A 27,698-nucleotide genomic window follows, 5' to 3' on the forward strand; every position below is an offset into this window, starting at 1 on the left:
ACTTAACCTCTTTAGGCTTCAGTTTCTGTCTCTAGAATAAAGCAATTGGGTAAATGACCAATTATGATCCTTCTCAGCTCTAAAATATATCATTCTATGCATATCTTCAATTTAATGAATTGAAAAGATTCCAAACTGGTAAGCAAGTCAGAACAAAATGAAAAACCAAACAGTTTCTATTGCCAAAGAACATTGCACTAGAACATTAAACTCCTGGTTTCTATTCCCTGCTGTGTAAATATCAAGCAAGGTGGCTCTGGTCAGATCACAATTTCTCATCCTGTTTCTTCATCTAAGATAAAAATTTTGACCATATTAGGTGAGCTTTCTGATTGAAAAATAAGATTTTAAGTTTACTATGAGAGAGTGCAGACGAACTATTATGAATAGGAATACAGAGTGGATTCCATAGTTCTATCCTAACCAAATGGAATGTCGAGTTAAGGGAGGCAAAATGGCTAAGGAATGAACTTCAGAGTCAGAGAGAACTGGGTTCAGGTTTCATCTCTAACACATATTGACTATATTACCTTAGGTAAATCATATCCGCAATAGAATCATGGAGGAGTGCAATGGTTGGTATCTGCTTTCCAGCTATTTAACTGTGAAATTAGGCAAGTTAAACTACTTACTATTTTTGGGAGATCACCTTCCTCTTTTGTAAATGAAGGCATTAAATACGATGAATTTTATGAATGTTCCAGATGTAAATTCCAAAATTCTAGGCTGACAAAGTTTCTCTCTGCCCTATACCAAGTCTGTGAAAAGAATAAGAAGGTATCTACACAGCATGGTGGAAAGGGGATTAAAGGAGAAGATAGAAGAATTGGATCCAAGTCATGGTTTCTGTACTTAATCAGGCTTTGAATTTTGGCCAAATCATTTAACCTGTCTGAGATTCAATTTCATCATAGATAAAATGAGTTGGTCTTACTACAAACCAGACCCTATGTTAAGCATTGGAAGCTTTGAAGTAGTAAATTACTAAAATCTTACCTGACCCCTGTGATAGTACTTTACATGATTGCAATCTTTGTTTTTTTGGGAAGATCTTGAAAGTCAACTGAGTCTTTTTTTCTACTTCTGTGTCTCTGTCTGCTTCTGTCTCACTGTCTCTTTAATGCACATACATATCCATGCACACCTAAGTTAACACTATTACACAATGTTTTAAATAGAGGAGAAAGTCACTGGAGTTTTTTTGAATGAATTTATCTCAAACATTAATAGAAATAAAAATCTTGACAGTCTTGACCTGGAAAACCCTTTGGTTGTTTCATACATTCCAAGAAAATTTATATATTTCAGTAAAAATATTATAATTATGATCAAAAATCAAAACATCAAAAGTTGAGTATTAAGAAAGAGGTTGTGAGGGACAGTTTGGTGGTACAGTGGATAGAGTACTGGCCCTAGAATCTGGAGGACCTGGGTTCAAATGTGACCTCAGACACTTAAAATTTTTCTAGTTTTGTGACCTTGGACAAGTCACTTAACCCCATTAACCTTGCCAAAAAATAAAAGAAAGAGTTTGCAAATTTTTATAATATTCACCAACTTCAAGAGAGAGAACAAAAATAAGTAAGAGAAATGATTAGATCCAGGATCTAGGAAAAAAATGCTCAATTATAAGAGAAAATCTTATTTTTCAATTGTTTGACCTATAGGAGAAAGTAAATGGTTTACAAAAGTACTGGATTCTCTCAGAGATAATAAGTGAGTGTACATTCCAAGGTTCTGATAAGGGAAAGTTTCTGCCACAAAAAAATTCTTCAGATTGTTATTGAAAACCCCACAAGAGACTATTCTGTCTCTAAGTCTTAGAATACCATCAGGCAAAAGTTATAGTCTAGTATTTAGAATATCCCAAGTTTATCTTTATTTAAAAAAAGGACAGGACAGTTGTTTATCAGAAGAAAAAGCAGAGTAAGGTTTTGACAGGCACCCAGGCTCAAAGCTTGGGTTCTGCTTGATCAGCAGCATATTCATCTGCCTAGAAGATATAGAGACATGAATAACAGTCCAGGGGGCAAAGTCCTTAGTCATAGTTTTACATCAAGTGTGAGAATATTGGTCTTGGGAAGTGAAAATTAGCCTTTATCATCTTATATGTGATAAATAAAGAAACAAACCAAAGGTAGTCTCTTTTTCAACAACTCAATAAGAAAAAATATGAATGATTTGATGTATTCTGCCCTCCCCTCCCCTCCCTTGCCCCTGAGTGAATGGCACTAATGAAAGTATTGCTGAATTAGTAAATTACAATTTTAGTCAACTTTCCATAAACTCAATCTCAAAAAGAGTAGTGATGTTACTGTATTTTAAGAACAATGGAGCACCCCTGGGGCTTTGGAAAATAAGTTAAAATAGTATAACTTGTCTGTTATGTGAAAAACTAAAAAGAAATTGTACTATTGTCAAGACTTTTATCACAGTCTACTCATAACCATTACCTTATAATAAGTGCCAGTAATAGATAACAGTTATATGTCACAGTGAAATTCCCCTCTGAGCTTAGAGTTATTGAATATATACCTAGCCAAGGACAAAGCATCTGTTAACTCAAGACCAACCTAAGTTCATAGAGGCTGGAAAGTGGTGAATTTTTATGCTCCACACTATATGGGTTTGTATCTATCAGTCAAAAAAAACTACCTGAACCACTGAAATTATTGATTTTTGAACTATATAGGGAAAATAACTTCTTGAACAAGTTTCCTTCCCACGCATTTTCTAGTTCTTCAATTCACAATCTATTATAACTTTGAAAAATGTTTGCATATACTTGGATCATAGACTTGGAGCTTGAATGTGCTTCTAAGGTTGTCTAGTTCAATTCCTTTATTTTTGTACATGAAGAAAATGAAGTCTATATGAAATAAATAAGTTGCTCAAAGTCAATGAAATAGCAAGTAGCAGAAGTAAGATTCAAATGTAGTATACTAAATCCAAGAGTCCTTCCTTTGTGACACATCTTCTCTTGAAGACAACAGGAGAGAACCATATAACAAAAGATGAAAGAAATGTGAGAATTCTATGATAGAAGATAGGAGGGGCATAGGGAACAATATTGTTGGCTTTGGAGGGGATTAAAGTTGCCTTTATTGTTACTCAACCTGGCAATCTCAGGTATCCTGGGTGGCATACTGGAAGTGAAGGAAATCAGGGAGAGGTGAAATATTCTGAGGGTGGTAGCTCCAGGAGTTTATAATGAGAATAAACCAGTTTCACTATAATTGCATGAAGGACAATAATGCACTGATCGTTTTCTGATTCTTTTTACTACAAACTTTTCTAGTTTTCCCTAGCCTGTTGTCACATTTCCTTCTTATGAACTACTTATAGGATTCTTAAATTAACTTTTGAGCAATAAATGACAAATGCTATATTTATCTACATCCATGTCTTATTTATCATTCTTCATCATAACATGGGTACTTTCTTCTTTCCTTCCCCACCTTTTATTCACCTGTTTATGCATTGCCTTTATGCAAAAGAATATGAACTCCTTACTATGCCCAAAGAGCAACAAAAATGTGCATACTCTTTGATCCAGCAATACCACTACCCTGAAGAGATGATGAAAAAAGGTAAAAACATTACTTATACAAAAATATTCATAGCAGCCCTGTTTGTGGTGGCAAAGAATTGGAAATCAAGTAAATGTCCTTCAGTTGAGGAATGGCTTAGCAAATTTTGGTATATGTATGTCATGGAACACTATTGTTCTATTAGAAACCAGGGGAATGGGAATTCAGGGAAGCCTGGAGGGATTTGCATGAACTGATGCTGAGTGAGATGAGCAAAACCAGAAAAGCACTGTACACCCTAACAGCAACATGGGGAGGTGATGATCAACCTTGATGAACTTGCTCATTCCATCAGTGCAACAATCAGGAACAATTTGGGGCTGTCTGTAATGGAGAATACCATCTGTATCCAGAGAAACAACTGTGTAACTTGAAGACAGACCAAGGACTATTACTTTAAATTTAGAAAAAAAAACTAATATCTTATTGTCTGATCTTGCTATCTCTTATACTTTATGTTTCTTCCTTAAGGATATGATTTATTTCTCATCACACTCAATTTTGATCAATGTATACCATGGAAACAATATAGAGACTGACAAATTGCCTTCTGTGGTGGGGGGGTGGGGGGAGGTAAGTAAGATTATGGGAAAAATTGTAAAATTCAAAATAAATAAATAAAATCTTTAATATAAAAAAGAATATAAACTCCTTGATGAAGAGTTTGTCTTTCAACTTATATGTGATTTCCCAGCACCTAGTACAATACTTGGTACACTGTAAGTGCTTAATAAAGACTGAGTAATTTGACTTCATGGGTGCTAAGGAAGTCAAATTGAACTAAACCAGACATAGATGTAAGAGAATAAGGTAGTGAAGACTGAGGATACCTCGTCTTGGATTGCTATTGTTCAGTCTTTGGTGTTGTGTCCAACTCTTTTTGACCCTATTTGGGGTTTTCTTGGCAAAGATACTGAAGTAGTTTGCAATTTCCTTCTCCAGTTCATTTTGTATATTAGGAAACTAAGGCAAACTGGGTTAAATGATTTGCCCAGGGTGATGTAATTATTAAGTTCTGAGACAGTATTTGAACTCAGGTCTTCCTGATTTCAGGATTGGCGCATGATCTACTGCATGTCACCTTGGATTGATGCCTTTAAATTCTACATGGAAATACTGAAAAGGAAGTCAACAGTTCTGAGAAAACAAAATTTACCTTCTGTATGACCATGAATAAGTCATGTAACCTCTTCAACCTTTCAGTATTTTTTTAAAATAAAGGGACATGCTAGGTGACCTCCAAATGCCCTTCTAGCTTGAAATCTAAAATCCAAAATGTAGATTCAGTTGCACTATTGGACATTTCCCCCTCAGAAACATATACAGAGAGACAGCATGGTGCTGTGGTATGAATACTGGATTTGAAAGGAAGGTCCTACTTTCAATTCCCAGTTCTGCAGTTTATGACAATGGGTTCTGTTTATCTCAATTTCCTCAGCTATAAAATAACTATATTAGACTAAATGACCTTTAAATTACTTCTAGCTCTGTCTATGATTTTAACTATACAACAACAAATGAATTAGTTTCTCTAATACTTCTTTTATTCGTTCCCATTCAATTAAACATATATAATTCATTTGTAGACAGCAGTAAGCAATTTTGACTGCTTTGATTGAATTGTTAAGGATATTAATAAAAGTAAGAGTATCTTTAAATAGATAATGAGACCATACACAATGATTTCAATGGGGAAAAAGACAAAAGAGGAAAAGGAGAGGTTGATTTAGAGGGATGGAGATTTCTAGTTGAGAGATAGCTAAATGGATTTAAAGGACTGTTGACTGGGATAAAAGTGGTTTCAGTTTTGCTAATAAATGAAGATAAAATCCTAATACTAGTAAAAAAATTACTCCTTGGCATACAAGGAGCCAAATCAGAGGTAAAACATGTGATCTTCCATGGAGGAGATATCTAAGTAGAGAAAGGATCAAGAGTTCAAATTCTCAGTCAATTCCTCTTATTCCTCAGCCTAGGAGGTAGGGAAGGGAAGTCACAAAGAGGCAGTAAATCATTGTCTGAAATCTTTGATCTCACTCTGGGAAAACATTACCCAGAATTACATTTTCTCCTCACAGTCAGGCAACTCCCCAGTTCTAGATTCTATTTAACTCATAGATTTCATGATATTCTTCCTGACATCTAACTGATTGGCTATATGACAGAAAAAGAAAATTATAACTGCTGGAGGGGAAGTGGGAAAACTGTGAGTAGAGTTATGAACTAATCCAATTATGTTAGAGAGCAAATTGGGATTATGCCTAAAGGGCAAAAAAATGCATACCATTTGATTCAACAATGCTGCTACTAGTTATGTGTCCCAAAAAGATAAAAAAAAAAACAAACGAGGAAAGAACTTATCTGTACAAATTTATAGCAACTATTTTGGGGGATAAACAAATAGAAATTGAGGAGACATCTATCAATTTGTGAATGGCTGAACAAATTGTAGTATATGATTATAATATAATATCATTGTTCTATAAGAAATTATGAGCAAAATGATTTCAGAAATACTTGGAAAGGCTTATATGACTAAGTGAGCAGAAACAGGAGAACACTGTACACACAACAGCAATATTGTTTGATGAAGACCTATGAATTGCTTAGCTGTTCTCAACATATAATGATCCAAGATAATCCCAAAAGCCACATGGTGAAAAATACTATCTGCCTCCACAGAAATAATTGATTGTGTTTGAATATAGACCAAAACATGCTATTTTTCTCTTTATTTTTGTTAATTTTCTTCCACAAATTAATGAATATGGAAATGTTTTACATGATTGCATGTATAAAAGCTATATCAAATTGCTACTGTCTCAGGAAAAAAGAGAAGGAAGAGATGGAGGAATAAAGGGGTAGAATTTGGAGCTCAAAAGCTAAGAAATATCAAAAATTGTTTTAAAATTACTTTGTGGAAAATGAAATAAAAAAACAAATCTTGTGATTTTATGAAAGAGATGAAAATGAAATCCATGTCCCGTGAATCCCAAATCAGAGCAACATCAACTGGCCAAAAATATTAAAACTGATAAAAAAGATTGCTTTTTGAATATTAGCATATTTACCATTTTAAGAATAATACCATATAATTCAGGAAGTATAAAACATTAGTTCAAATTTTAAGCATACGTTATGCTATAGTTTAATGGGAGGGAAAAGGAATGAACTTGAGATCAAAACTCAAATCTGAATCTCAGCACTACTTTAAAAATTATTTAATGTCTCCTAGTCTAAATAATAATAATAATAATAATAATAATAACAGTGATGATGATGATGATGATGATAATGAGCACTTAAATATTATGTGCTATATACCAAGAACTGTGTTCATGGCTTTATGGATATTTCATTTAATCCTCACATCAACTCTGGGAAGTATTATTATTATTCCCAATTTACAGATGAAGGACTGAGTCAAAAGGATAAATTACTTTCTCAAGTCAAAGGTAGGAAGTCTGACATTTTAAATTCAGGTCTTCTTGACATCAGGTTCAGAATTTTATCCATTTAGCTTCAGTTTCTTCATATGAAGAGTTGAAATAATAAAACTTGGAACAGGGATGGTTTGAGCAAAGTATTATGCAAATTCAACAAAGCTATGTATGAAGAAGGAGGAGTGTAAGACAATAAAATGATTTGGAGTAATCTGAGTGGGGAAGGGAGTACCTAATCTTATGGGAATACAGAGTATATTGAGAATGAATTCATCAGAGAATACCAATTACCAGGCAAGTAAAGTGAAGATTACAGAAAAATAGTGCTTGCAACTGGACAATTGACTGATATAAGAAAGAATGCATTAAATTCTAAGTATATGAATTTCCACATTATAACATTTATCTAAATAATAACTAACATTCATATAAAGCTTAATGTGAGTCAGAAACTTTATAAAAATTATATTATTTGATTTTCACAATACTGTGAGGCATATACTTTGATTATTTCAAATTTACATATAAGAAAACTGAATAGATTAAATGACTTGCTGATGGTTGCACAGCCAGTAATGATTGAGGTTAGATTTGAATTTATGTATTCCTGAATTCCAGTTTGGTGCTCCATCAACTGAATTACTTAGCATTGCATTAACTAATAATAAAATAGTAGCTCATATTTATATATCCTTTAAATAAGTTTTGATTTTAATATCAAACAGTGAAAGAACTGTTTATGCTCATTTTTCAGATGGGGAAAATCTAGTTGAGAGGATAAAGAAACATATCATTCCATGGAGTCACCTCCAGTTGGTAATAATAATGAATGCATCCCCAAAGACATCATAGTTTTCAGTAATTTCGATATGCATGGCATGTGAAGGCAGTTTCTCCCCCCCCCATCCCCCACATACACACAATTACCCATACCTTTGAACCTGGAGTACCAGGACTTTTCAGAAAATTCCTTGAATATCCTCCAGGATTTATGTCAACTGACTTTGTTTGCAAAAGATTTTTTTTTTTTTCTGGAGCATGTAAGAAAAAAAATGGCCGAGATTTAAAACTGCAGAACTTAACCTTAGTTCTCAAATAGTCTCTGCATTATAAGCATTGCAATAATTGATGGGATCAACAGTACTTGACCTGATACTAGGACTCATTGTGGGGAAGGGTTGCATAAAAGCAACCATGAGTCTTAATTCTGAATTTCCTGGCTTGATTATATTTTTATTCAGACATTCAGGCAGACAGTTGTGGAGGGTGACTCAAAGATTTAGTCATCCAACAATTCCCATTAACTTTAATGGAACTTAACACTGCTAAAATCCCCTTCCTTTCCAAAATCATGCAATGAACACATCCTTGAAATGCCTTGTGCTCAACTTAAAGGGCAACCTGTTTCTAATGATTTCCTTGTACCTTATGTTTATCTTACTAGTATCCTTGAAAAAATATCCTAATCAAGTTTTAGTGCATGAAATGTTGGCACTATAAAAATGTCACAAGGATTAATGCTTCTTACACAGAGTTCATTTGCTGACCTAACACACTCTTCTGAGAGCTTATGTAGACATTCACTGCAGTTATATAGAGAAAAACTGTGTTAATCCATGGACTTCTATGGGCATTTATCATGGAAGAGATGATAACAGAAGCCATGACGACTCAATTATAGAAATAAAGAAATCAGCTTTTGTTCACTGATTGAAATTATTTTAGCATTTAGTTTGTTAGCATTTTTATTATTTGGTTTGATCTGAATTACATTCAGAAGGTTATATATTTTTTCAGTTTCTTCCTCAATTAAATTTTATTTTCCTACCATTCAAATCACAAAGCAACCAACTGCACACAACAAGATATTTGGCATTGACGTGTCATATCTGCTGACAGTAAATAATGATTTATAACTATTTATGAAGTAGTCTAAGATTTGCAAAAGCATTTTACAATGATTTTTCAATTTATTGTCACAACAACCACTGGAAAATGTTGACAAACATTAGGCACATTTTACAGATAAGTTCAATAAGTTCAAATAGGTAGTAATTGTCTGAAGAATTCAAACTTAGGCCTTTGTAATTTCATGTACAATACTGGGAAAATTATCTACTCAATTCATTTTGACCATCAATAAGTTGCTCAGAGCCATTGACATAAAAATTGTCTAGGAATTCATTCCATATACTATTGCCAATCCTGCTAGTAACATATAGAAATATTTTAATAACCAGTTTACTATATGTTCAGAGCACATAGATGCATGGCATACAAAAATCAATGGACCCCCAGTGTGTAGAGTATAGAAGGGGAAGGTAAAAATTTACACATCAAAGAACCCATAACAAAAGGGGAAGATTTACATCAGGCAAAATAATAAACTGCTCAGTAAAGAAGAGTGATAAAGCTGGAATTTCAGACTAACACCTGAACTACACTGATATGAACATACACTTATCACTTACCAGTTAGCAATGAGAACTAAAATATAATGTTTCAGATAAATTCTGCAAGCTTTAGTTTGTAATGGGACTGACTTTCATAAGCAAAAGACATTAATAGAACCAAATCAAAATGATTTTCAAATGATACATATCAATATAAAAATGAACTTGAATTAATCAACTTATAGAATATGGATAGATCTTCATTTTCTATATTTATCCCCAGTATTTAGTGCTATGTTTTGCATATAATAAATAATTAAGTGTTTTCATGAGTTCATTGATAATAATCTATACACATTCTCAACTAATTTCATTCAAACTATTTATTTTCTCAGTGACAATAGGTCGCCTTCATTTTAATTACTGATTTGCATTCTATTACAGTTCTCAAAACAAAAGATCTGAATTTCCCAAATTTTGTCCTAGCTCAAAGTTCCTAATACTTTGCATACAAATGATGCTCTCTACACAATAGGTGATTAAATGTTGTCCTTCAGTTATCCTTCCCTCTCTCCACATGACTGGCCCATATTCTTTTCTATTCAGAAACCTCTCTGAATGCAGCTTTACTTCACTTTGCTTCCATATATCTTTTATTCTACTCTACTGTGCATCTCTCTATTGACAACTGTAATGGGTAGGAATAAGCTACAATATATCATATACTCAATACTTGAGAAATATAACCCATTCTTGAATGCAATATTTTTCTATGAAGAACCTGATGAGATCCTCCAAATTAAGTCAATATACATTTTAATAAGGTGACTTCAGTGTAAAAGTAAGCATAAAAGAGAAAATAAAATAATATTTCTGGGTAATATTTTTCAGAATCAATGAAGAAATGTATCTAGATTACAAAGAAGCTTCTTTTTATATCATGAAAAATTAAAAAGGAGAATAGAAAGGTTTCAGACACGGTGACAACAAACAAACAACAAACAATATCACATAAAGTGAAATGTAATATATTTTGATATCCAAAAAATGACTACCAATGTTAAAGTCATTTCCCATTATATATCTATATTTTGCTTAAAAGTCAAAATCAACAGTAAATTAGAAAAAAGTATAATGATGAAAAGATGAGAAAGATGAGACAGTTGATATAACTCCAGATTGACATTTAAATAATGGCAAAACCAATAAATATTGTCATGCACTATCTATAACCTTTTTCCTTGGGAAGCTTAATTACTCTAAAGCAAATGTCCTAATAAAAATGAGAATAGAGCCTAGAAACCACATCAATCAGCAAATGACTGATTTCTTTGAGAAGTGGAGAAAGGTAGTTGAATCTAGAACAAAATACAATTGGTCTATCACCTCCTTATTATTGAAAGTTATAGTGCCTTTCAATACATCTTGTGATTATACATTCTTTCCTGGCAGCCATATTATGATGATATTTTAGATTTAATTTATTTCAGTTTTTATGTACGTTTATTTCAGTTTTTTAAGTGTGTTGAGGGAAACATGTACAGAGATAAGCAAAACCAAACAATTCACAAAGTGAATACACAAAAATTTAGGATAATGGGGAAAACAAACTGGAAGTAGGATCAGAAAAGGCCTCATGATGGCATTTGAGTTGAACATTAAAGAAATCTAAGGACATAGACACGATGAAGGATAGAAATCCAAGATTACAAATCAATGAAAATGCAGAGTGATAAATGATGGAATATCATAAAACTGAATTCACATTATGTTGAAACTCAATCTTTTTTTTTTCTTTAGGTGAACTTCTTTGTAGTTAAACCTTCTCTTGTACATATGAAATTAATTTTTAGACCTGAGGCATTAAGACTTTCCATTTAGGTCTAATGAACTTATTTTACTCACTTCTAGTTCAAGATTCTAACCTACCCAGAGCTTTTTGAAATCTGACCTCCATGAGCTTCCCTGAAAAAAAACCATGCTGGTTCTTTATGATCCCTTCTTCTTTTTGTAAGTATTATTATAAACAGACTTTTAAAAAATACTTTTTGTAAGTTTGCCAAGAATTAATGTCAAACTCACTAGACATTAGATGGAAAATTCCATGTTCTTCCACCTACCTACTCACTTTTTTTGAAAAGTGAAGTGTCGCTTGCCCTTTTCAAGTCTGTGGTACATTTCCTTTTCTCCAAAATCATTCACTGAAGCCTATGATTCAACAATCAGATATACTAGGATTTTTCCCCTCTGTACCTTAAGATACAGCTCACCTGACTGAAGTTACTTGAGTTGAACAAGCAAAAATGATGTTCTATTATTATTTATTTACTTATCATAGACATCACATTCCTATTAGACATACTCACTCTATCTCTGCAAGTTCAATGATTATTGACTTTTGCAAAGTAAGTGGAAACAAAATCATACTTAAGCAGGTGCAGGGTCCTCCTTCAGTTAGTTATCATCAGCCCAGGAACCCAAAGGTATTTTGTCTAACTCTTCTTTTTCCCCAAAAGATACCTAAAAACAAACATGTGTTAGCTTTTTGCTATAATTTATGAGCTTGAACATCCCTGATATTATTCTGACAGGACTGTGCATCCTTTCACATGTATACTCTTTTAGTTTTCTTCCCCCTAAATCCCTGTCCCACTTTTTGCATATAATTTTTTAACATCTAACATTGTCAAGGTGTTCCTATATAGGTGAAACCATACAGGATAGGTCTTTTTGGATAATACTCTCTTTCCTTATTAGCAGAACTGTTTCCTCTTTTTCTCATTTTTGAGCATTTTATATATTAATTTGTATCATCTAACTTAGATCCTGGATCTTTTTAAATTCACCTCTCCAAAAATTTAGAATTAGCTTCTTTTCCTCTTAGTTAAGGGATAAGACATTAGGTTTGTAACACTACATGTGTCAATATTAGTTTTACTAAACTGTATCTCTGCCCTATTTTTTTTTTTTAGATTTTTCAAGGCAATGGGGATAAGTGGTTTGCCCAAGGCCACACAGCTAGGTAATTATTAAGGGTCTGAGACCTGATTTGAACCCAGGTACTCCTCACTCCAGGGCTGGTGCTTTATCCACTGTACCACCTAGCCACCCCCTATTATTTTTTTTTTTATAAAGAATCTGGGAGGTGATGAGGAGAGGGGGGCATTTTGGAAAAATTAGGCATCATATGACCAAAGAAGGGCAAGAATTTTCCCCAAAATTCTCTAAAATACTAGGAACCATGTGCCAGATGTAGAAATAATTATAATATTCTTTTAACTCTGTCCAACCAAGAATTGAGGAGGACAATGCATAAGAGTTAGGAAGAAGACTTACTTTCTACCTTGCACTAGGGATCTCTAAATTAATAGAATTTGTGAGATGAATGACCAACTACACAATTCTCCCCCCAAGTTTGCAAAAACATAGATTATAACTCATTCCAGTTGATGCAGTAAATGACATGCTGGATTTAAAGGTCATACCCTTTGGGACAGGAAAGACTAGAGCATAGACCCTCACCCATAAGTAAAGAATATGGACTTAAACCAATCCTTGGAGGGCTGTCCCTGTGACTTATGTATTAGAGAATACCTGGATTCAAGTGCTAAACCACTCCCCAAGACTCTTCCTTTCCTCTCCTTTGTAGGATGACCACTTTCTCAACATAGAACCAGGTGCTTCTGGCCTAGGCCACTGGAGTTCTGTGGCCTCTGTTCTTTCCTCCCTTACCCTCAGGCAATCTCACCTAAAACTTTGTATTCAACCCATCTTCAAGTTTAAGGTCTCCTTTCCTTTACAATCTCTCTCAGAAGAATCTGGTCTTCTGGATGCCTTCCTTTTACTCTTTCTCTCAGGCACCTTGTGTAGTCCTTTGTTATTCACCCTGTCCTTTAGTTTCTTTCTAACACCCTGTTGTCTCTTCAGTAAAAGAAAAAAGATTTTAATCCCTACACTTTGCAGGTTCAGGAAATAAAAATCCTCAGCTTTTTTGACTCTAAGCCTAGACCTGAATTCTTGCACTTTCACAAGAGGTCTCAGTCTTTATTGGTGGCAACAATTTCTCCAGTAACACAACCAGAGAACTGACAGGAGTGATCTAGGACCATTATTTAGAATAGAATTTAGGGCTGTATTAGGTCTAAAGAGAGAGGATTAGAATCCATCTGGTACAAATGAAGTTACTAGGACAGTGAACAAAGCCCATCAAAAGTAAATTCTCTAATAAGGAAGGAGGCTGATCTAACTTTGAGATCCAGAACTAAGTTCAAATCTACATCAAAGGAGGAGAAAACAGAAAGCAAATGGGATCATTAAGAAAAAAGGATGAAACCACCAAAAATCTTCAATGAAGGAAAGTTCAGTTAAAAATCTAGAGGCAAAGAAGATAAATCTATAGAGAATAAACACACATTAGAATGAGAAAGAACACTAAGACATCTAAAAAAATTAAATATATGTAAATACATATGACAAGACAAAATTAATTAAACCAATTCATGACCAAACATACATCTCTGTGGATTCACAAGAGTATGTGATCATATGAAGATTTTGAAAGATTTTTTTTCTGAGAAAAAATATAATTTTGAAAGAAGTTAGGAGAAGAAAGTGGCAGAATAAATAACCTACATATTCAAATTAATTAGTATAATATAATAAATTAATAGGGCTGCTTCTAAGGAACTGAAAGAGAAAGCAATGGATTGAAAGTAGAAATAAGCTGATGACCGAATGAAAAAAAAAGCAAGAAATAGTCATGTTAAAAGAATATCTGAACTCTTTACAAGAAAAACCTTGGAGAGGCAACTTAAGAATAATAAACCTCCCTGAGCAGCATGTCAAGTTAAGAGACTTGTATACTATTAAACAAAATGAATGAAAAAAGAAAAGAAAAGCATCCAGGACTTCTGAAAGCACAATGCAAAGTTCCAATCAGAATAATTTATATATTGCCTCCAGAAAAGGAGTCCCTTATTTTACCTTTAAAAGCATCTGGTGTTGCATTGAAACACCAAATTATGTAAATAATTAAGGGCAAGTCTTTCAAACATAAAGGAAATTAAGTGTCATGAAATATTATATAAAAGAGGAGTGGCTACCTTGTTATCTCTACAATATAAAAAAGGGATAACATGTGCCTTAAACCACTTATAAATTTTACATAGTTATGAGGCACTATTTTGAAATTCTGAATTAAGAGGATTTTCAAGTACTGAAAAATGCCTTCTGGTTTCTAGTTTCTTTATATCTGGCTATATATTCAAAAAAATGGACAGCTAGATGTCTCATTGCATAGAGCACTGTGTCCAAATCTGGCCTTAATAGCTACATGACCCTGGACAAGTCACTCAACTTCTTTGCCTTAATCCACTGGAGGTGGGAATTGTAAATGACTCCAGTATCTTTGCCAAGAAAAACCCCATTGACAGCAGGATCCATGAAGTTACAAAGAGTTAGACATGATTGAACAACAAGACACACTAAAATATCAATTATTTTCTAAATATAATGTTACATTTTTTGATGTAGACCACTACATCGGGGTGTGACTGTTGTACATGTTACAGTTTCTTGGGACCCAGAAACTGTTAAGTGGTTTAGGTGGACATTGAAGGTGGAAAGTAGCCCTAAAAAGGTACTTCTTATTGTTGGATTTTCTTCTGGTGTATCTTCTAATTTTTCTCCATCTTTCATTTTTAGATGTTTTTTCCTCCCTGAATGTACCAAAGTATATGAAAGCTCTAGTTTACCTTTTGGCCCTTTCTGGCTTCTACCAGATGAGGTAGAGGACCATTGTTTCAGGGACAAAATATGCACTGCTCACTATTTTCCCAAGTTGCCTTGAACAGAGAAACCCTGCTTTCTGTCTTTCCATGATTCCTGAACCCACTTGACTTCTTATGATCAGATATCAGGTGCATGCCAATTTCAGTTATCTCTCTCCTATCTGTGATTGTGACCTCTTTTTTAGGCTCACTTATTCCTTCTCCCCCACCCTTCTTTCTTTATGCACTAGATATTCCAGAAAATATGTGTGAATGTTCTGGAATTTATTTACCTGAGAAAAGAATACAAAAACTCAGGAATATGATGATGAACATGTATACATATTTAATTAGTATGTATTTTTTTGAATGAACTCTCTAAAATATGCAAAATAGGTAGCTTTGATGTTCAAAGCTTCTTACATTCTGACTCTCTTTCAACCAAATTCTGTCTAGAATGGCCTAGCTTCATAATGGTCCCCAGAAAGGAATAGCATCTTTTGTCTCAGAACACAACAAGCCAATAAAGGAATTCATCCACTTGAGTACACTGGATTGAATTCATTTGATTTTTATACAATTTCTGACTTATCTTTAGCCAACAGACTTAGCCTACTGATTAATTTTCACTGTTCCTTTTATATTACCAATTCATCACAACTAACTAGATATTTCCCTAGTGGACAATAATTTAATAACAATAGCAGCAACAACAATAATAAATTAACTAACACTGATATAGTCCTTTAGATTATCATATACAAAATAGCTCAAGAGTCTATGCTGTTTAGGGTATCTTTGTACTGCATAAATCAGATATAGGGTTACCCTGTATCTTATCTTATTTGATCTTCACAACCAATTAAGTAGGTGCTATAATTACATCCACTTTATAGATGAGGAAATGGATTCTAAGAGGTTAAATTGCCCAGTCATTCAGAAATCAAATTTATGAGGAAGGATTTGAATACAGATTTTTCTCCTGATCCTTATGAGTAAACTCCAAGTCTACCACTGTTCATACCACTTAGGTATTTCTAGAATATATTATTAATAAAATAATAACAATAAAGGAATTAAATAAAAGCCAAATTAATAAATAGTGCCCCCCTCCCAAGTTTGCAAAATCCAAACTCTTGACTTTTGTGAAAGTAAAGTATTATAATAAGAGAAATCTGAATTTCAATCCAGGTGTTTTAATCCTCCATCAGAAACTTACTAGATGTATGAACCTAGGTAAGTCACTTATCTTCTCTCAGCCTCCATTTTCTTATCTATACAATGGAGATAATAGCAAATACTACACAGAGTTGCTAAGAGGAAAAAACTTAGATAATTTGTAAAAAAGCTTTACAAACCTCAATGTGCTACAAAATGGTAATAACTGTTATTATTTTTCATACCTTGCACTTATACAGAATAAATTTATGTTTTCCTTTTTTGTTTTGCTTTTTTCCAATCATCATTTCAATGTATTTTATATTTTTAGCTTTTCCAACATTAATTTCCAACAAGGTAATATTTGTACATGTAAATAGGATTGATTTCTATTCAATCAGCCAGCAACAAATGAAAATTTTAATGCTGGTTTTCTCCCTATGGTAATACTCAAGCACAATTAGTCTATAATTCCTCAGTTTCCATATCTATATAATAAGAGTATTAAGAGTAGATAATCTTCAAAGTTCTGTGGAGTTCTAGCCTTTAATGAAGTATTATGTAACCCTTTAGTATTTGGGACTGTCCTATGCAAACATAGCCACATAGTGTTCACTGCCATACCACCAAAACTAATCACCAAGATTCATCAATCAACAATCATCAACTTTCTCTTGGGAGATTGTAATTTCCTGGTGCATCATATGAAGATCTGATATCATTATGACAGACCACATTTTCCAAGTTTATAGATTTTTGATTCTGTTAAAATTCTAAATGTTATTAAAGTGGAGGCAGATTATATCTATTGCTTCCCATCTTTTCAATCTATCAGACCTGACAACTTGTCACAGAAGAAATTTAAGATGAGCTTCAAATGACTTATTTTCTATAAAAGGATTAAGATATTTTGAGTTCTATCCCAGTTGTTTTAAATTAAATGTTTTCTACAGTCTCAAAACATTCCATATCTACATAAATGTGCATGTATATATATATACATATATATACGTATATATGTATATATATACATGCACACTATTACCCATATATGTTTGTGCATTAGTGTTCCTTTCATATATGTATCTATATATGAATTTATCTATGTGTTTATATACACATATAAATATATTTAAACACATATCCATACACACACATAAGCTGTTTATATGTGTGCATTTGTTTGTGTATGTAATGCCTTTTACCCACCCTATCATCCTCACCCCATTCAGTTTTCATTCAATTCTAAAATCTTCCAAAACATTCCTAGATTTGTTATTAATGACCCTGAAATTACTTTAGCCAATTTTATTAGTATCCAAGGCTTCTAATCAATCTAATCTACACACACACACACACACACACACACACACACACACACATATATATATATATATATATATATATATATATATATATATATATATATATATATGTATGTATATATTTAGCCTACCCCAGTAGTCTTTCACCTGCCCTTCACCTGCCTTTCTGCCTAAATCGACAGCACTGACCACCTGGGAAGCCTTGCCTTTCTCTGGTTGTCAGCATACACCTGCCAAACTATGACCACTTACACTCAGCAGGAAGAAGAATAGGAAGCCCTTTGATAAGCAATCATAATCTAGTTAGACCATTTAGGTGTCTCTGCCCATCTGTTTTAGACCCTGAGGTGCTAAATTCAGTTTCCTTTATAAACTCTGTTTTATCCCTGTTCTTTCTCTACTTGGTCTGAAATCTGACAGTCACCTGTTGGAATCTGATTCAGGTCTATTTTCTCAATGATGGGCTAATTCTCTAAATACTGAATGTATCATGTTTGCCTGGTTATTAATTGTGCCATATTTTACATTTTTATTTTTCTCTGCTCTTTTCTGACTCATTTATTCATTCATTCATTCATTCATTCATAAACATTTATTGAGCACCTATGAAGTATAACTATACTTAATGCTAGGGAACTAAAAACATTTGAATAAGAGGTATTTTTTTTACCTTTGTGAGCTTTACAACCCATCAAGAACTTTCATAAATGTATACACTATTATAACAAGAGTGCATTTGCAAATTGCAAAGTAAATAGATGGGTGAAACAAGGAAAAATAAGTGAGGTTGGGATATTAGGACATTTTTGACCTTCAGATCAGGAGGTACATCATGTAAAGAGAGGGTAGAATTTATATGGTGATATCAAATGTAAAGTGTTTACAAACCTTAAAAAGCTATCTAATAATTGTAGCTATTATTGTTATTTTCATTATTATCATTATTATTGTATTATTAGTATAACTTTAATGGAGGCTGTTACTGAAATAGAAAACCATGTGATTCAATAATAATGAAAATAACAATAACATGACAATAGCCTTGTCACTTCTCTGCCTTAAAATATGCAATGACATTGATAGTATAGTATGGGTATTTGGGGAGAGGGTGAGAAAGTAAAATGTATAGTGGCATAGCATGCATGAAAGGAAAATAGATGAAATGAGACTAAAAATGAAGAGTAATGATCTGAAAAAAAGATCCAACCAAGTATTCCAGCCATTATTGTTGAGGGAGCAGTGAATGACATGACTGGATCTAAATATAAGAAAGATTCATCTTAGAATAAAGAATGGAGAATTTTAATTTTTATACTTTGTTTCATCCTTAAATTGGCAGAACTACTTCCATGTTCTGGAATATGTTATACTGAATTTCCATGATTATATATTCACAAAGAAATTCTTTATATCTATATAAGCTCCTCTTAGTTTCAACTGACTTCCAATAGTGACTTTTATGAGCTGTTTTGTTGCCACCCCAAATATGTTACTGACACCTTCTCCTCTCATTTCTCAGCTTCCTATCCTCCATACTCAGTCCCATAATTGCACATGCAATTCTCCACAGATAAGAGGCACAGCAGCAAAATGAGACAGCTATTTTAAGACAAACAGTTCTCTAAAAGTAAACCAGAAAATCCAAGACAAAGCATATATATAAAGTTTTCTAACAATTATATGTGTATATATGACTTTGTCATGGCAATAAAATAAAATTTTCTCAAAACAAAAATCACATAACCACAAAATACATGACTATATTATAATAACATAATGAAAAATAATGTATTTGCTTACAGAACTTGGATGTAATGGGGGATTGGCCAAGGAGAGTCTAGACTTTAAAGATTCAGTTTTTCTCGGCTTAATGCATAGCCACCTGGAGGTTTAGTAAGCCTGCTTTCAAAATCCATGATTGGGGCAAACTTTTCTCTTTCTACTTCAAAGCTGGAGTAAGTTTCCATTTCCTTTGGGTTACTGGATAGTGACAAAAAGCTTTTTAATTGATTGCTGAACTAGATATGAGTATATATGAAAATATAACTTAAAAAGATAGTTTGAATTTGAAATTCACTTTTTAAAATTTTGATTATTAATTTTATATGTAACAAAAGTATTTAATGAAATTAACATAATTTCAAAAAAGGCAAAAATTGTATGAAGGAACAACTGAACTGCTATAAGCTTACTTACAAATGAGAAGTCATGCAGTAGTAGCTATCAGGTCATAGCTATGACTGTATGGCACCACGGTATCTCTTGTATCATGTGTTTATTCTCTTTTGATCTTAGATGAATGAATATTGGAGATAGAAAAGAACAAATGATCCCCAAAATGCCATAATAGCCACAAGAGATCCAGTGATAGGAACTGATATCAGAATTTGCTGGCAACACTACCAATCAAGTCTGAAGAGGAACTAGACCTATAGAGCAACTTGCTTGTCCTACACAGTCTAGTATACCTACCATCTAAGAGAAAATGTCCTGCAAACAAGGAAATAATTGATTCATTAGATATGCAACCAGATGCATGTGGAGGGTTAATGTTTTGTAGCACCTACTTTAAAGTTTGAATCCATTCTCCCCTAGGTGAGATTGGAGAGTATATTCTAGTTTAGATGTTTGTTATACCTTGGATCTCTTTAGTACAGTAAAAACTAGTTGATAATGTTTGTTAGTGTTATTGAGAAGATATTAATAGGTGATTTGATATTGGGGTGATGCATCATATGAAAGATCATGGATTTTAGTAGTAAAAAAAATCATCTCAGAATTATCCTGCATTAGAACTATGAGAGAGGTAATTTAGCTCTGGAAACCTTACCTACTAATAAGAGTGAGTTCAGGAGACTGTGCTTCAAAGACTTCACTAGTCTGAAGGGTAACAAAAGGGATTCATATCACTATTGCCTATAACTATTCATCTTCTTTTAAAACATTTATTTATTTTCCATCTTTCCACTCATTGTATTTTCCTTCTTTAGGTCTTTATGAGTTGTAGGTCTAGTGAACTGAGGATTTACATGACATCTAGTGTACGTATTTCAAATTTTTCTTATCTGATGGATTCATTCATCCTTCTATAATAGATGGATTAATTAATACAAATTGTTTTAGTATTTTGGAAAAGCCTCTTAAAACTAGCAATACTGTTGGTCCAGTAAGGATATTAAATATTCTATGCAACTTCCTTGCAAAATAAAGGAGCCCTTCCTCAGTCAAGAGTTTTTCCACATACATCAACCCAAAACTCAAAAGGTTATCTATTTGGTTAAGTGCTGGTCACCTCAGAATTAGCTTCATGGTAAATGTGGTATATTAGTAATGGCATGGGAAGAACAATATATGTTTAATAATATGATAAATATTAGAGAACAGTCTAGCCCAATAAAACACTATTAGTCCTGAAATATATCTAATAATATTTCATACCTTTGCATACATCCCTAAGAAAAGGATAGTTTAGAAAAGATCAAATGGTAGTGGAATTACATCACAAAGAGAGCCTGGAGATTCCTAATAGAGACAGGCATATGGATAAAGATTAGACTTGTGACTTCCTTGATGCAGGAGATTCTTAGGAGGAAGGTTTCTACCAATCTGGGTTTGTATTTATTGAAAATTTAAGTGATGAAGAGCACAGTCAAAAATGGCAAAGTAGAGTAACAATCAATCAAGCACTCCCAAATTCCCCTCCAGACAACTCTAAAATAATACCTCAAATCAAATTCTGGAGAGGGAGAAGTAACAGAAGGTTGAGTGAAATAATTTTCCAGGCCAAGACTACATAAGAGATTGAATGGAAGAGTGTGTCTTACCAGAATGGTGATAAAACCAAGATTGAAATACAAATTATTAAGCTACAGGTTTTGGAGGTGGCTACACTGGTAGCAGCAGCTACTAGAGTTCTATGTCCAATTATGGCTGAGGAGGGGATGTCAGTAGACTCATTTCTTATATTAGATTCAGGAACCTATTGTATTATCCATAGCAGTTGCAAGTCATAATTCCGGGGTCAATAGGAACAATAGCATGTATGGTCATAGGGGACCAAGGGTTAAGGCTCATGGTTCCAGGACAGAAAAGAAAATTTGTAATTGCTCACAGGTAAATTAGGACCCTTGTCTAAATTCCAAGACAAAGGGGAGTACTACCAATTGTAGTTGAAGAAGAGGGATTTCATCCTACTCTCAGGGCCAGGAAGAATATTGGGTAAAGATTAGAGCAAAGAACAGGAGGGGAGTGTCCATAAATCTCCTTAGGTCATACCACTTTGGTATACAAAAATACCAAAAATACCAAAAATCTACAGACCCCCAGGACTACCTCTGAGAACAGTAGCATAAAAAATCTAAAGCTTGGGACAGTCCCCTCTCCATCCCCAGAACACAGTCCTATTTAACATGAAATTAAAAGTCAAGAAATGAATTGGAAAATAAACAAACAATAAAAAACAACCTGCCAATAGAAAGTTACTATTGTGACAGGGAAGATCAAGACAAACTCAGAAGCAGACAATGAAGTCAAAATAGCTACAGTGAAGGAGAACCTGGGGGGGGGGGCAATGATTGTATTTTACATTCATAAGAATTGGTTCTGAGAAGGAATAATAAAACCATTCAATTGGGTACAGATGTAAATAATGCCTTAAAGAAGTAATAGGGAAAGCAGAAAAAAGAAATGTAGGGGACTGTTGAAAGGGAAGAAATGATCAGAAGCAAAGCACAATTTTTAGGAGGTACAGAGTTGGGTTTTTTTGTCCTTCATTCTCAAAGAGGATCGATGTCAATTCATTTGCATGTTATTACATCACATCCCTGCAGTACAGAGTAAAAATAGAGAGAAAAGGGAAAAGGGGAGGGGGATAGAATGAAGGAAAATATGCCATTAACAATCATAACTGTGAAATTGAATGAATGAACTAACCAATAAAACAGAAGTTAATATCAGTATGAATTAAATTAGAATTGGACAAGGGAATAGATTAAAAACCAGAATCCAACAGTATGTTGTTTACAAGAAACAAATTTGAAACAGAAGAGACACATACAGAGTACAAATAACAAGCTGGACCAGAATCTATTATGCTTTAACTGGGGTAGCAATCTTAAACTCAGGCAATACAAGAACTTTTCTGTTCAGGCATGTCTGACTCTCCCTGGACCAAAACATGCCAATGTTATATATAGTTTTCTTGGCAAAGATACTGAAGTAGATTGCAATGTTCTGCAGTGGATTAAGGCAAGCAGAGGTTAAGTGACTTCCCCAGTATCATATAGCTAGTAAATGTCTGAGGTCAAATTTGAACTCAGGTTTTCCTGACTCCAGGCACTGTGCTTGATCCACTGAGCTATCTAGCCACATCTGAATAATTCTAATTAAAAGAGATTAGCAGGGAAAGTGCATTTTGTTAGCAGGTATCATAGATAACAAAGTAATATGAATTCTAAACAAATATGCACCAAATGGCAGGGCATTAAAATTCTTAAAGGAAATAGAAAATAAAATTATGCTAGTGGGAACCCTCAACTCTTCACTCTCAGAACTAGATAAATATAACCATTAACAAATGAAAACGAAGATAATGAGATGAATTCATCTCACAACCTAATGCAAAAAAGCAGAAATACTTCAGAGAATAATGCCATAAAATTATACATTCAGTTAAGGACAATGGAAACATACAATAAAATTAATTAGAAACTTAATAATCTAATCCTAAAGAATGATTTGGACAAAGAAAAAGTCATAAAATAACAATTTCATTACAAAGAATCATAACAATGAAATATTATATGAAAATTTAAGGAATACAGCAAAAGCAAAACTTAGGGAAAATTCATTTCTCTAAATGCTTACATAAAGTAGAGAAAGAGCAGATCAATCAACTGAGCAGTCAACTAAGAAAATTAGAAAAAGAACAAATTTAAGTTATTTAATTAAATATCAATTTGGAAATTCTGAAAAACAACGAAAGTAGTAAAATGTAAATTACAAAAGCCATTGAACTAATAAATAAAACTAGGAGCTTGTCTTATGATAAAAATAAACAAATAATTTATTAATTTGATTAAAGGATAATAACCAAATTATCAATATAAAAATGAATTAAATAAATTAAATAAAATTTATTAGTAACCACCATGAAAAATAGTATTTGAAATACCAGAGATGTAATCACACAAAGATGAAACATATCATGATCTATAATTTTAATATCTAATGGGGATGATATGTTATGACACACAGATATATACATAATTAAGTAAATGGCAGTGGGACAAAAAAAAACATCCAGAGAAGGTAATCTAAGCAAATTTGAGAAAGAAAAACTTTGAAGAAGACAGTATTTGGTATTTGGAATCAAAAGACTTTTTTGTTACTTCATGTTCTTAAATTTATTCTTACCTTAGGCAAATTACTTAAGCTTTTTGGACTCCTCTTTCCTTATTTGCAAACTAATAGTGTTGTGCAAGATACCTACTTTTTTCCAGTATAAATCTGTACTCATGTAGATCATTTTTGGTTAAATAAATCAAGATAATTCCATAGAAAAGGGGTCATATACCTACAAATTGAATTTTTTTTCCCTGCTGGTAGGTATATGTCAGACATGGGAGATTGTCTGCTCAAATTATCATAGGATGCTTCACAGGACTTATATATGTAGTATCTAGTTTTAGCTAGATTTAGCTGTATTGTTCTGGGCATGAAGGGAAAAGTAGTGTGAAATAACCTTAAAAACATATGTTGGGACTAGACTATGGAAGGTGCTAAATGGCAGCCTGAATTATTTGCCTTTTGTTTTATACATATACATATACATATACATATACATATATATATATATATATATATATATAGTCCTTATTTTTTAATAGAGGAGCAGTAATAATAAAACAAGTCCCTATGGAAATTATATTGGCAACTTTATAAGGATGAATTGGAGTGAATAGAAAAGGACTGGAGAGAGGGAACCAGGTCAGAGCCCACGAAATTAATTGAAAAGAGAAGTGATCATGGTTTTAATTGGGGTAGTGTGAGAAAGTTACAAATTCATTTCAATTGGTTCCACTAGAAATTTAAACTGAATATTAAATATTTTCAAATGAATCCTCACTAGAATAAGGCAATTTTTAATTCAATTTTTAAAAAAAATGATTTTCTTTTTCCTCAGTTAACATTCATTTTCAAAACTTTGAGTTCCAAATTTTCTCCCTTCTTCCCACCTTAATCCCCCTTATTGAGAAGGAAAGTGATTTGATATAGGTTAAAAATATGTAGTCATGCAAAACATTTCCATAATATTCATATTGTGAGAAAAATGCCCAGACTTCTTCCACCCCTCCAAAAAAAAGTAATCTCAAGAAAAATAAAGTAAAAAAAGCATGCTGAAATCTGTATTCAGACACCATCCATTCTCTCACTGGGGATAGATGATATTCTTTTTTATAAATTCTACAGTTTCCTTGGGTCACAGCAGTATTGTGAAAACTCAAATCATTCATTGCTGATCATCTTATAATATTGTTTTTATATTCTGTATAGTACTTTTTACATTTCATCTGTTCATATGTCTTTCCAGGTTTTGCTAAGAGCATCCTGCTAATGATTTATTGTGATAGCATTCCATCATAATCATATACCACCCCTCAAAAAACAAAATCATATACCACAATTGGTTCAGGCATTCGCAATTGATGGACATCTTCTCAATTTCTAATTCCTTGCCACCAGAAGAGAGCTGCGACAAATATCATAATACATAAATATCCTTTTCATCTGTTCTGGAATACAGATCTAGCAGTGGGATTGCTAAATCAAAGATTAAAATTAGTATGATTGTATAGCCTTTTGAGCATAGTTTCAAATTGTTCTACAGTGTGGTTTAATAATTTCACAACTCCTTCAAATGTACATTAATGTCTCATTATTCCTACATTCCCTCATTTCTGTTCTATTAGCCAATCCAATAGGTACAAGGTAGTAGCTCAGAATTGTTATCATTTGCATTTCTCCAAACTAGAGTAAGCTGGAATTTTTCTTAGTATAGCCAAAAATAGCAGTTATCTCATTGGAAAACTGTTCATACCTTTTGATTATTAATCAATTGGGGAATGACTCTTATTTTTATGAATATGATTCAGTTCTCTATGTTTGATAAAGGAGGCCTTTATCAGAAACTCTTGTATCAATTTCCCCCCCTTACTATTGCTAACTGTATTTCTCTCCATCCTATTCCCTCCTATCCCCATGTATTCTTTTCTCTCTCTCTCTCTCTCTCTCTCTCTCTCTCTCTCTCTCTCTCTCTCTCTCTCTCTTCACCATGCCCCTCCTCAAATATGTCTTTCTACTGACTACTACCTACTATATCTGCCCTACCTTCTATCACCATCCATCAATTTCTGCCCAAACCTTTCCATCCTACTTTCCTGGAGATTAAGATATAGTTCTGTATCAAATTGAGTGTGTATGTTATCCCTTCTTTGAGCCAATTTCAATAAAATTAAGGTTCATTCATTTCCCTCTCATCTCCCCACTGATCCACTTGAATGCAAAAGTTTTTTCTTGCCTCTTTTATGTGAAATAGTTTACCCCATTTCATTTTCTCCCAGAGCATTCCTCTCTCATCCCTTAACTCAATCTTTTTAGCATATTATCCGTGCGTATTCCACTCCTACCTGTTCTTAGTCTATATATACTCCTTATAACTAACTGCTCTAATAAATGAATAAGTTTGTATGAGTTATCAGTATCATCGCCCCATGAAGGAATATAAAGATTTTAACTTCAATGACTCCCTTATGATTTTCCTTTCCTGTTTTCTTTTTTATGCTTCCCTTGAATCTCATATTTGAAGATCAAATTTTCTGTTCAGGCAAGTTGGAGAGTCCGCTATTTCATTGAATGATCTTTTCCTTCTAAAAGTGTATGCTCAATTTTCCTGAGTAGTTGATTCATGGTTGTAATCTAAGTTATTTTTTTTTCTTTTTTTGCCTTCTTAAATATCATATTTCAAGTCACATGATCCTTTATTGTAGAGAATTCTAAATATTAAATCTTGGGTTATTCCAACTACGGCCTCACAATAAGTGTTTCTTTCTGGTTGCTTGAAATATTTTATCTTTGATCAAAGAGTTCTGAAATCTGGCTATAATTTTCCTGGGAGTTTCCCTTTTGGGATCTGTTTCAGGAGGTACTCAATGAATTCTTTCAATTTCTATTTTATTCTCTGCCTTCTGGGAAGTTTTCCTTGATAATTTTGGGTTTTTAAGGAACCCACTAATTTTTAAATTATCTCTCCTGTATTTATTTTCCACTTAAGTTGATTTTTCTTGATGAGATAATTCACATTGTCTACTAGTTCTTCATTTTTTTTGTTTTGTTTCTTCATTTCTCACAAACCCATCAGCTAACTGCACGTTTTCAATTCTTTCAAGTTGGTATGATCTAAAGAGAAGTTTTTACTACTTTTTGGTCTCGGCTATGGTCTGTCTAATTTATCCAAAGTTATCAATTTGTCACTTAAGCCAGAGGCCGGGAATGTCCAGTCCAAGACCTATGAAATCATATGGTATGGTACTGCTAAGGCACCCAAAGTTGGGACTGGAAATTTCAATAAATCTAGGAAATTTTTAAGGAATCGAGGGAAAATTGATCCAAATGTATCAAGTTAAACTTTAAATCCTTGCTCTTGGAAGAAAAATGCTTTCCAGTCTCTGGTTAAAGCATTCTTTCTGCCCTGGAACTGTGAGGAGGGTCTCCACCCCCCTGGGACAATAACCTCCATCATGCTACTCCTCCTCCTCTTTTTGGGACTGTGATCCAAGACTGTGTGCGGTAATGACATCAAGTATAGAAAAAAGAAATAGAGTCTTTCCTCATGATAGTGAGGAGACCCTAAATTCCCCTTCTGAACCCATTATGTCTGTGAGGTGAGAGCTCTGGAAGTACCATCTGTGGTCAGTCACTGATTCAGTAACTCCCAAGGACTGCTTTTGGTCCTCTGGGATTG

The 27,698-nt window shown here is 33.3% G+C and overlaps 1 protein-coding gene across 4 annotated transcripts in view; it reads right to left on the minus strand.

Annotated features, from left to right (window-relative positions):
• The window catches only part of SYNDIG1 (synapse differentiation inducing 1), a 305,302-nt gene that overhangs the window by 260,896 nt on the left and 16,708 nt on the right, over window positions 1–27,698 (minus strand). The window contains exon 1 of one of the 4 annotated variants that reach the window (XM_074209317.1): window positions 11,854–13,878. The exons of the other annotated variants lie outside the window; for them this stretch is intronic. The gene's annotated coding sequence lies outside the window, so the exon portion shown is untranslated. Of the gene's footprint in view, window positions 1–11,853; window positions 13,879–27,698 lie in introns of those variants that run through there. 4 annotated transcript variants of the gene reach the window in all.

The sequence above is a fragment of the Macrotis lagotis genome, chromosome 1 (assembly GCF_037893015.1).
Source record: "Macrotis lagotis isolate mMagLag1 chromosome 1, bilby.v1.9.chrom.fasta, whole genome shotgun sequence".
Lineage (NCBI taxonomy): Eukaryota > Metazoa > Chordata > Mammalia > Peramelemorphia > Peramelidae > Macrotis > Macrotis lagotis.